Raw genomic sequence first — 10,409 nt, forward strand, 5'->3', positions numbered from 1 at the left:
CAAGTTGAGAACTAGACAAGAGGTATGAAAGTGTTTGGAGGGGAGGAGAATGAGAGGGTGGGGAGAGATGAACAAACACAAAATTAAATCCAAAATGAATAGGTACCATAGAAACCATTCTCTTTGAAGCTATATTAAAAGATATATCCCTCAACAGGAATTTAGGGGAGAAACCTAAACAGAAGGGCCCTGTAGAGGGTGGGATGAATCATAACATTTTAAAACTTTGGCAATGACCTTTAAATTGCAGTACCAGAAAAAGTGAGCCCACATTTAGCTTTTGATCAGAGAGACCTAGGAGGTCACCAAAACAAGACAAGCTTCTGTCAAAGCACTTGATTACCTGTCTGAGGTAAAAGGAAAGATCCTATTGCTGACGACACCATATGCTGCCAAAACAGAACATGGGGAGACCTGGCTGGAACCCAGAAGAAAGTCAGTCCCCAGATAGTTAGCCCATCTAGTACCTAAAAATGCTACATGAGCTACCAGGGGAAAGTGGTCAACAATGGTGTGAGAAAGCAGGGATCTAAGCTACTCACAATCAACCAGCCTGACAAGAGGTGCACACCAATGAAAAGGTGCCAATGGCTTTCTCATTGGCTAAGAGATCTGCTTAGTGTAAAGTAACCTATATCTGGAACTGAGAACCAGGTCTGAATCCTACGGAGACAAAGATTATGCCCTTCAATGTCAAGCTCTCACTAGTCTTTGGCTAAAAGAGGGGCTGCATCTATCTGACTCTCCCCAAATTAATAATGTTTATCAAATTTAAACTATGCTAACTATACTCTTTTTGAAAATCTGTTTTTTGCTTTACAGAAGTTAAGGAGACCCAAGAAGATAAACCACCCCTCACATCTCAAACAAGGCCCAGGTGAAATGACAAAAGAACCAGGGACATGAGCAAGAGTGCTGGTTCTGCTGGGAGCCTAGTAAGCTGTGCTAGGGTAAAGGAGACAGATGCTGAGGATATTTACCACACATGGAAACAGAAATACAGAGTCTCCTTAAAAGCTCATCACTTATGTAGACTTCAAAAAGGCTCAGAGAATTTTGCACAAGAAGGGGCAAAAGATTGTAAAAGTCACATGTTAGGATATCATGCCCAAAGGCACTGCCTATACACCAATTACTGACTTCTGATCCCACCACACATAAACCACAACCCCATGGGAAATACCAGCAACTCCACTTAGAAGGGACTCCTGAAGAATGGGAGGAGGGAAAAAGTAGTACCAATGCCTGATATATTCATACAAAATATGTTATTAGAAAAGAAAAGAAAGAGGACTGTGGTAGTTATAATAAATGCCCACACAATATGTTCATGAGTTTATTACAACTTCTTGCATTTCCAGACACCAGGCTGATGTGTCACAGTGTGGGTCTTAGGGACCAGCCCTGATGTATGGTGGTGTATTTAAAATTCCAACCTAAAGATACACAAAGTGTCTGAGCTCCTCCTGGACTGAGAGATTTCAGATTTTAAATTGGAAAACTAAGTTGAAATTACAGGCACTGAGACTGGTTTTAGTTTACTGAAGCTGCTATTGTCAAACACATGAACAATCATAAGGAGGATGGCACAACTGTTTTACATTTAAGCAATGGAGAGGATGCCTGTGGAAAGATGATCTTAGAAATGCAAACTCTTTTGGAAATAGTCAACTGCAGATGGACCTTGCTGTTCAAGGTTAAAGTTTATTTTGTCCCTGAATTAAGAATATGGCTGTGGGGCTGGAGAGACGGCTTAGCGGTTAAGTGCTTGCCTATGAAGCCTAAGGACCCCGGTTCGAGGCTCAGTTCCCCAGGTCCCATGTTAGCCAGATGCACAAGGGGGCGCACGCGTCTGGAGTTCGTTTGCAGAGGCTGGAAGCCCTGGCAGGCCAATTCTCTCTCTGTCTTTCTCTCTGTGTCTGTCGCTCTCAAATAAATTAAAAAAAAAAAAAGAAAGAATATGGCTGTGTCCTGCACACCTGGTACTGGCTTTGGAAGCACGAAAAATGCTTGAAGTGAGTCAAGAAGTAAACACACGGTTGCAGGAGTGACTACTGATATGCAGCATGAGACAGGGCAGGAAGACTGTGATAGGCTGGCAAAGCCATTGGAAGATGGAATGGGGTTTACATGGAAACCCAAAGATATTTTGGATATACCAGGACTGGGCTAGGGCTACTATGGAGGTTGTTATCTAGGGACTGAAATTTTCCCTGGATACTCAGCCCAGTTGGAAGGGCGGAACTAGAAATTTCAGAGACTTGCAGTCACTTATTATGACTGAACTCAAACTACAGAAGGAAATGGAAAAACATCCCTTGTTCCTGAATTGGAAGAATCAATATTGTGAAAATGGTAATCTTACCAAAAGCAATCTACACATTTAATACAATCCCCATCAAAATACCAATGAAATTATTCACAGAAATAGACAAAAATAATCCAAAAATTCAGTTGGAATCACAAAACATCTAGAATATCTAAAATAATACTGAGTAACAAAAATAAGGCTGGTGGTATCACAATACATGATTTTAACCTATACTACAGAGCCATAGTAACAAAAGCAGCATGGTACTGATGCAAAAGCAGACATGTAGATCAATGGAATAGAATAGAGGACTCATATGTAAGTCCAAGTTGCTATAGCCACCTGATATTCAATAAAAATGCCAAAAATACTCATTGAAGAAAAGACAGCTTCTTCAGCAAATGGTGTTGGGAAAACTGGATAAGTATCTGTAGAAAGATAAAAAATAGATTCTTCTCTCTCTCCATGCAGAAGAATTAAGTCCAAATGGATTAAAGACTTTAACATCAGACCAGAAACTCTGAAACTGCTAGAGGAAAAAGTAGGGGAAACCCTTCAACATATTGGTCTTGGCAAAAACTTTCTGAATATGACCCAATTGCTCAGGCAATAAAACCACAGATTAACCACTTGGTCCTCATGAAATTACAAAGATTTTGTACTGCAAAGGACACTGTGAATAAAGCAAGGAGGCAACCTACAGAATGGTAAAAAAATCTTTGCCAGCTATATATCTGATCTGAGGATTAATATCTAAGATATACAAAGAACTCAAAAAGTTAAATAAAAGAAATCAAACAAGGCAATTAAAAATGGGCTATGTAGCTAAATAGATAGTTCACAAAAGAAGAAATATGGATGGCATACAAGCATCTAAAAAAATGTTCTACATCCCTAGTCATCAGGTCAATGCAGATTAAAAGTACATTGAGATTCCATCTCCTGTCAGATTGGCTACCATCATGAAAACAAATGATCATAAATGGTGGCAGGTATGTGGAAAATGAGAAGCCCTTCTACACTGTTGGTAGTAATACAATCTGGTCCAGCCATTGTGGAAATCAGTGTGGAGGTTCCTAAAACAGCTAAAGATTGATCCACCATATTACCTAGCTATAGCACTACTAGGCATATATCCTAACATTTCATCTCATTTCCTTAGAAGTAAGTGCTCAACTTTGTTTATTGCTGCTCAATTCATAATAGCTGGGAAATGGAACTAGCCTAGATGTCCCTCAACTGATGAGTGGATAATGAAGATATGGCACATTTATACAATGGAGTTCTACTCAGCGGTAAAGAAAAGTGAAGTTATGAAATTTGCAGGAAAATGGATGAATCTGGAAAGGATTATACTAAATGAGGTAACTCAGGCCCAGAAAGCCAAGTGCCACATGTTCTCTTTCATAGGTGGATCCTAGCTACAGGTGATTAGGCTTCTGTGTGAGAAGGAAAAATCTCAGTAGCAGAGGTCAGTAAGCTAAAAAGGAGCTATAAAGGGACAAGAAAGGAATGGAGCATAATTAATAGGTTGGTATTGTATAAATGTAAGTATAAGATTAGATTAACATGGGTGAAAAGACCCAAAGTGAGGTCAGGGGAAGAGATTGAGTAAAGAAAAGGTGGAGGGAAGGCTAATAAAAATCAAAAAGAGGATCTAAATAAATCATATGGAATCCTCCAGTTTTGGACAATGGAACACTCGGGATCTGTAGATCGTTGCTAGAAAATTTTCAGTGCCAGGGGTGGGATACCGTCCAGTGAGTTGTTGGCCAGGGAGGTCCCTGATATCCCCAAGACATTATAGGCCATTTCCAAGGCCCTTGGCTTCCCACCAAGAATAGATGGTAAGACCCTATTGCTGAAGACTCCATACACTTGGGTTTCAAGGCCACTGAGAAATCCTGCTGGAACTGAGCTGATAACCTCCTCATTGTAGACTAGCTGACAGAAAGCTGGAAGAAGCCATTCTACATGCAGTTCAATGGAGAGATACCACCAGTGAAGATAGTGGATACTGTAAGCCCTATAATTAACCAGCCAGGCCAAATGAGCCAAATGGTACAATAGTGGCACCACTATCATGGTGCAAACCAACTTCCCTCCAATTGGACTGGAGGTCTGCTCCATGGGAGGGAATACATCCCTGATACTCAAAACTTAAAACAGGGGTAGTCATGAGAGCCAGGAATATAGCATCTGCTGATGTCTGAATAAATGTATATATTATGGATATCAAACTGCCTAGTAAGCACTATTATTAATATTCATACCCTTATTTTAATGCTACTCTTATTTTGGTAGGGAATCTTCTCTTTTCAGTTGGCAATGACCTTGGGACGACTCAGAAGGTATCATAGTGCTGGAAAGAAGTGATTGGAGTACTGAGTAACATTTTGATCACACCTTCCAAGGCTCAGGATCTAATGCAATAGAGGTGGTGGAAAGAATGTAAGAGCCAAAGGAAGGGTAGGACTCCTTACAATGTGCTCCCTCCAGACATAAAGTGGCCTGGACATCTATGACCATCAAAAAAGGAGGAAAAGATCATGGCTTCAAAATAAAGGAGAGGCTGATTGAGATGGAGAGGGGATATGATGGAGAATGGGATTTGAAAGGGGAAAAAGGGGATAGGGAGGGCATTACCATTGGTTATTTTTTATAATCATGTAAAATGTTAATAAAATTGAGAAATAAAAGAAATATGAAGGAAAGACAGCTGATATCAACTAAAGAGCTACTAAAAGTATGAGCAACTCCGGAAGCTTGAACTCTCCCTCCAACCCCCCCCCGCACCCCCCCTCCGCAAGCCAGAAGGACCTGGAATGATGTATTCCAAGTTCTAAAAGAAAAACTGTCAACAAAGATTACTTTATCTTGCAAACATATCTATCCAAATTGATGGAGAAATAAGGACATTCTACAACAAAAACAGGCTAAAGGAATTCATGACAACTAAACCAGCTCTACAGAAAATATTGAAGGAATTCTTAATGCCAAAGAGAAAGCAAAACACACAGAGAAGGAAATAGAAAAAACTAAACCATACTCAAATAACAGTTAAAACAAACAAATAAAGGTAAAGTAGGAAACACTACAAAATAAGAAGAATGGCAAGAATAAATGCATATATTTCAATAATAGCTCTTATTATTAATGGCTTCAATGCACCATCTAAAATTCACCGGCTTACAGACTGGATTAAAAGGCAGGATAGTGGAATTTATTACCTCCAGGAAACTCATCTCTCAATAAAAGTTATACACCGCTTTAGGGTGAAAGGAAGGAAAACAGTATTTCAAACAAATGTGCCTAGGAAACAAGCCAGTGTTGCTACCTCATATCTGACAGGAGGGACTTCAAACCCACATTAGTGAGAAAAGATAAAGAAGGTCATTTTATACTGATTTAAGGAACACTTCAACAGGGGGACATTACAATCCTAAATATATATGTACCTAACCTTGGGGGTCTCAGTTTCATCAAACAAATACTATTAGACTTAAGGTCACAAATAACATCAAACACAATTGTGCTGGGAGATTTCAATATCCCTTTCTCATCAATTGACAGGTCATTCCAGCAAAAAATAAACAAAGAGAAATCTGAATTAAATGATGTCATGGACAAATGGATTTAACAGACATCTACAGAACATTCTATCCAACTGCTGAGGAATATACATTTTTCTCAACAGTACATAGAACATTCTCTATAATGGACCATATATTAGGACACAGAGCAAATCACCACAAATATAGTAAAACTGAAATAACCTCTTGTATTCTATCTGACCACAATGAGAGTAAACTGAAATCAGCAACAAGAAAAGCTACAGAGCATACAGAAATTCATAGACGCTAAACAGTACACTATTGAATGATCAAGGAGTCATTGAATAAACTAAAAAGGAAATCAATAACTTCATAGAATCAAATGATGATAATAATACAACATATGAAAAACTTAGGGACACATGATGGCAGTCATAAGAGGGAAATATATAGCTCTAAGTGTCTCTAACTCCACAATGCACGACCCATGTACCTCAACAAGGAGGGACCAATGGGGAGGGGACAGATCACGGAGGAGCCTAATAATGGTACCAAACTGCCTGTACTTGCAGAATAGAAAACTAATAAAAAAAAATTAAAAAAAATTAGAGAGTTCACATATAAACAATTTAATGCTTCACCTTAAGGCCTTGGAAAAAGAAGAACAGGGTAAACCAAAAATCAGTCGATGAGAAGAAATCATAAAGATTACAGTAGAAATTAATGAAATAAAAACAAAAAAAATAATCCAAAGAATCAATGAAACATAGAATTGGCTCTTTGAAAGGATAAACAAGATTGATAAACCTTTAGCAGATTTGACCAGAAGAGAGAAGAGACAAAAATTAATAAAATTAGAGATGAAAAAGATACCATTACAAGAGATACCAAAGAAATTCAGACAATTATAGGGACATACTTTAAGAAGATATATGCCTCTAAGTTTGAAAATCTGAAAGAAATGGATGATTTCTTTGATTCATATGACCTAACAAAATTAAACCAAGATGAAATAAACAATTTAAACAGACCTATAACAAGTACAGAGATCCAAGAAGTTATTAAGTCTCCCAACTAAAACAAGCCCAGACCAAGATAGATTCACTGGTGAATTTTTTCAGACCTTCATGGAAGAACTAACACCACTGCTTCTCAAACTTATTCATAACATAGAAAAGAAGGAATACTACTGAGTCTCTTCTATGAAGACAGCATCACCCTCATACCAAAAACAGGAAAGAGAACAGAAAAGAAAATCACATATTAATCTCCCTCATGAACATAGATACAAATATTCTGAATAAGATATTGGCAAACAGAATACAAGAATATATCAAAAAGATTATACATCCTGACCAAGTACACTTTATCCCAGGGATGCACAGATGGTTCAACATATGCAAATCAATAAGTGTAATACATCATATAAATGGACTGAAGGACAAAAATCACATGATCATCTGGTCTGAAAAAATGGCTTAGCATTTAAGGCATTTGCTATAAAGCCAAAGGACCTAGATTCAATTCCCCAGGACCCATGTAAGCCAGATACACATGGTGGCGCATACATCTGGAGTTCACATACAATGGCTGGAGGCCCTGGCATGCCCATACTCTATCTGCCTTTCTCATTCTTTCTCATTCTCTCTCTCTCTCAAATTAAATAAATAAATAAAAAAATTTTTAAATCACATGATCATCTTAATAGATGCAATGAAGGCATTCAACAAAATATACCATTCTTTCATGGTAAAAATATTACAGAAAGTGGGACTAGGAGGAACATATTTCAACATAATAAAAGCTATTTATGACAAACATACAGCCAAGATAATACTAAATGGTGAAAAACTCGAAGCTTTCCACTAAATTCAGAAAGAAAACAAGGGTGTACACTGTCCCCACTTTTATTTAATATAGTACTGGAAGTCTTAGCTATAGCAGTAAGGCATGAGACACTCTTAAAAGGGATACAAATTAGAAAGAAGAAGAGATCAAATTATCTCTACTTGAAGACGATAGGATTCTCTATATAAAAATCCATAAAAACTCTTTTAGCACTCTGTTAGAGCTAATAAGCACTTTTAGCAATGTAGCAAGATATGAAATAAATACACAGAAATCAGTAGCTTTCCTATATACTAACAGCAAACATGAAGAGAATGAAATCAGGGTATCTCTCCCATTCACAATTGCCTCAGGGGGGAAAAAATAAAAACCTTGGAATAAACTTAAATAAGGAAATGAAGGAGCTCTCCAATGAGAACATTAAAACATGCAAATGAGAAATTGCGGAAGACCCAAGGAAATGGAAAGATATCCCATGTTCTTGGATTGCAAAAGTCAAAAATGTGAAAATGTCAATCTTACCAAAAGCAATGTACAAATTTAATGCAATCTCTATTCCAATGGCATTCTTTACAGAAATAGAAAAAGCAATCATAAAATTCATTTGCCAGCAAAAAAAAAAAAAAAAATCCTTGGAAAACCAAAATGATTTTGAGCAACAAAAATAAGGCTGGTATTGTCACCATACCCTATTTTAATCTATATTACAAAGCCATAGTAACTAAAAAAACAGCATGGTATTGGCACAATGACAGACATGTAGATCAATGGAACAGAACAGATGACCCACATGTTAGTCCAGGCAGCTACAGCCATCTGATTCTTGACAAAAATGCCTAAAATATTCATTGGAGAAAAGACAGCCACTTCAACAAGTGGTGCTGGCAAAATTGGGTATCTATATGTTGAAAGATGAAAATAGAACCTTGTCTTTCTCCATGCACAAGAAGCAAATCCAAGTGGACCTTAATATCAGACATGAAACTCTGAAATTGCTAAAGGAAAGGGTAGGAGAAGCCCTTCAACATATTGGCATAGGTAATGACTTTCTGAATATAACCCTAATTATTCAGTGAATAAAACCGCTAATCAACCACTAGGATCTCATGAAATTATAAAGTTTTTGTACTGCAAAGGGTTCTGTGAATAGAACAAAGAGACATCCTACAGAATGGGAGAAAATCTTTGCCAGTCACATATCTGACAGAGGATTAATATCAAGAATATACAGAGCCGGGCATGTTGGCTCATGCCTTTAATCCTAGCACTCAGGAGGCAGAGGTAGGAGGATCACCGTGAGTTCGAGGCCACCCTGAGACTCCATAGTGAATTCCAGGTCAGCTTGGGCTAGAGTGAGACCCTACCTCAAAAACCAAAGAATATACAAGAGTAATGGCTGCTTCCTGGAAGGTGGTATAGTGTGAAACCTCTTAGCCTCAGCATCCAGAGCTCCAGAAAGGGAATATTTTCAAATCAGATACAACTTTACACATACTATTTCTTTGGAAACTTCAACCCTCAAGATCATCATGACCTCAGTTTCAATACAGTTGATCTTAGTCCTTCTTTCACTGCTTTTGGGTCTGTCTGCTGTGGAAGCAGTAGAAACTGGAGATGCAATCATCCTCTTGTTAAGTGTGGTTCTCAGCATTACAGGCATTTGTGCTTGTATGAGGTGTACGCAAGAAATAGAAATGGACCGATGTGACTTTGAAGAGCTCTTCTGAATCAGACCTCACCCCAGCCCTCTGAACACTGTTGTACTATTGAAACGAAACCTGAGATTTGGTCTGTGAAGTTCCAAGAAACATTACTTGTTTCACATAAAATAGGAACAAATGGGTATTTGTTAAATGAGAGGAAAATGATTAGTTTAAAACAAATAGTTCACTAAAAAAGTACAGCCTACACATGGTGTTTGTTACTTAGAAAGAGGTTGAAATTAGTAAAATGGCTCAAATTTGCATAAGTACTATTTTATATTTTCAGGATGCTCAAAGCATATGAAATAAAAAGAATAAGTCAACATTGTTCAGTTATAATCACTGTATCCCAACATCATGGGTAGCCTTTTTCTACATTTTTTTTTAGAGGTTTTTGTTTTATCTTTCAAATAAAAGTGATATTTATGTATGAAATATTAAACTTTTATGTCTGGGGGAAAAACATTTAGAAAAATGTGCTTAATGTACCTAAACTTAAATATAGAAAAGATTCAATGTCCAATGAAAAAATAATTTTAAAAGTATATTGCATAACATCCCCATGGTGAGAAGTACTATGTTAAATATAAACCCATCATGCTATATAAAAAATAATATACAAGGAACTCCAAAAACAGAACAATAAGAAATCAAGACTTCTGGTCAAGATGGCAGCGTAGGTACCATGCCAAAGCAGCCTGAGGGGGAAAAAAGACCAAAAAAATGCAGCAAAATACACACTTTTACTAAAAAGTGAGGTGTATAGGAAGTTGAACCAGCAGCGAAGAGGTAGAAGAGATCCAGAGCATCCAGAGCCCGCACAGGCCGGCAAAGGCTGCCGCGGCAGCTCTGCCAACCGTTGTGGTGGCAGGCACACCAAAAAGCTGCCAGACTCAGCTCAAACAACAGGAAAAGCCAGGTGCGGGGATTTTCCACTCATACCGGCGCTCTCCACAACTCAGGAAACGTGAAAGGAGAGCAGCAGTGAGCAAC

General features: G+C 37.9%; 1 pseudogene; it reads left to right on the forward strand.

The window, feature by feature from the left end:
* The first annotated feature begins 9,242 nt into the window (after positions 1 to 9,242).
* On the forward strand, positions 9,243 to 9,421 carry LOC123464437 (annotated as a pseudogene).
* The last annotated feature ends 988 nt before the right edge of the window (positions 9,422 to 10,409 follow it).

This window comes from Jaculus jaculus, chromosome 11 (genome assembly GCF_020740685.1).
Source record: "Jaculus jaculus isolate mJacJac1 chromosome 11, mJacJac1.mat.Y.cur, whole genome shotgun sequence".
Lineage (NCBI taxonomy): Eukaryota > Metazoa > Chordata > Mammalia > Rodentia > Dipodidae > Jaculus > Jaculus jaculus.